Source organism: Tupaia chinensis, unplaced genomic scaffold (assembly GCF_000334495.1).
Source record: "Tupaia chinensis unplaced genomic scaffold, TupChi_1.0 Scaffold150028_1, whole genome shotgun sequence".
NCBI lineage: Eukaryota > Metazoa > Chordata > Mammalia > Scandentia > Tupaiidae > Tupaia > Tupaia belangeri.
In genome coordinates, this window is record NW_006209869.1 from 26473 (window position 1) to 28293 (window position 1821).

The window sequence follows — 1821 nt, forward strand, 5'->3', positions numbered from 1 at the left end:
GGGAGGTGGATGCAGCCCTGGACCCACCAAGGTGCAAGATGCAGTGGTCGGGTCAGTGAGGCTAGAGGTGGATTATGGGGGTATGGTGAGGATGCAGGTGTGAGGCAATAGTGCTGTAGAGGGGAAAAGAGAGCAAGAGACACACTGTGAGATGGGGAGAAAAGGAGACAGAGACACAGAGATACAAGAGAGACATGAAGAGAAAGGAGGAACAGAGACTCAAAGGAACAATAAGAGACAGAGACAGCAGGAGAGAGAGGGAGCCTCTCAGGAGCAGAAAAAGGGAGACAGAAATACAGAGAAATACACACAGAATTTTAGAGAGACAGAGAGGAAAGAGACGGAGGATGAGATGGAGGATAAGAGGGGAAACAAGACATTATACCCAGGGAGAGGCAGTGGTGGCACATCTGCAGCCATTTTTTTCCCCATACAACCTCCAACCCTGGGCCCAACCCTTAGCCTGTCTACACAATAGGTCATGTAGGTCAGGTGGTGGGCACTGTTAAAGGCAGCCTTCTCCATTGCTGTCACTCCACCCTACAGACAAGGAATCTGAGCATTCAGGGCTATGGGCAGGTTTCCTGACTCCTTGTCCTGGGCTGTGTGCGATGGGCTCTGGTCAGGGATATGAGAATAGTAAGACAGGCATGGAAGTAAGGTCAGAGGGCCCAAAGAGAAAAACAGAGGGAAGAGACAAACAAGCAGAAAGAAAGTAGGAGAGATGCAGAGATGCTTAGAGAGATATAAGTACAGAGGGAGAGAACAAGAGTAATCGAAAGACATACACACAAAGAGCTAAAAAGAGAGCACAAAACAATGAGGAAACAGAGAAATAAAGATGGAGGGAGACAATCAGAGAGACATGAAAAAACAGAGAGGGGGAAAACATTAGACATTCATAAAGGCACAACAAAAGAGAAAGGGCAAGGTATATCATAGAAACAGAAAGATGAGAGAGAAATAGTCAAACCTGAGGAGAAAGTCTGGGAGAGTCCAGGGAGACAGAGAGATAGAGACAGAATACACTCAAGGCAAGACAGAGGCAAAGAGACATCTTGCAAGTCTTCGTCAGCCTCTGTCACCACGTCAAGTGTGGCAGATGGTAAACTGAGGCCTGGGGATGGTGGGAATTGAAGGAACCTAAAAGCAGAACTGTGGCAGGCCTCCCCAAGGGAGAGGGTATGGGGTAGAGGGAACACCTCCCACCTGTCACCCTCCTCAGAGGAAGCTAGTGGCCTTGGGGTGATTTCAAAAGCTGGGCGGGGATGGCAAAGATAAGCAGTGGGGGGTACCGACCCCCCCCCATGGTGCAGGGAGGAACTGAGGGGGCCTTCTGGGTGCAGACCCAACAGAGGCGGGGGAGGGGGAGTCAGGCTCAGGCCGGAAACCATGAGGTTTCTGAGAAAGTCAGAAGGCAAGATGCAACCGATAGGGATGAAGCTGGGGAGCACAGTAGGGTGAACCCCAAGGTCCTGAGGGAGTGACTTAAGGGTTTGAGAGACCTTTGTTCTGTACCCCATCTTACCCTTACCTAAACTCTTCTAGGGGGGAGGGAAGGAAGGATGAGAGGAGCAGGGAGAGAAGAAGAAGAGGAAGTAGGGGGGAGGAGATGAGAAAAGGGAGAAAAAAGATGAGCACCATAGAGGAGGGAGAGGAGAAGGACAAAAAAGAGGGAGGAGAGGGGAGAAAAGGGGAAGGAGCAAGAGAAGAGAAAATGAGTAGTAGGAAGAAAGAAGAGTAGAGATGAAAAAAACGGAAGAGGGAGGTAAGGTACACGAAAAAGAAGTGGATGGGGCTAGCAGGTGGCATGGTGGTTAA

General features: G+C 50.0%; 1 protein-coding gene across 2 annotated transcripts in view; it reads left to right on the top strand.

The window, feature by feature from the left end:
* Nucleotides 1-1821, top strand: part of LOC102487728 (erythroid transcription factor) — a 67167-nt gene that overhangs the window by 1562 nt on the left and 63784 nt on the right. The window lies entirely within an intron of this gene.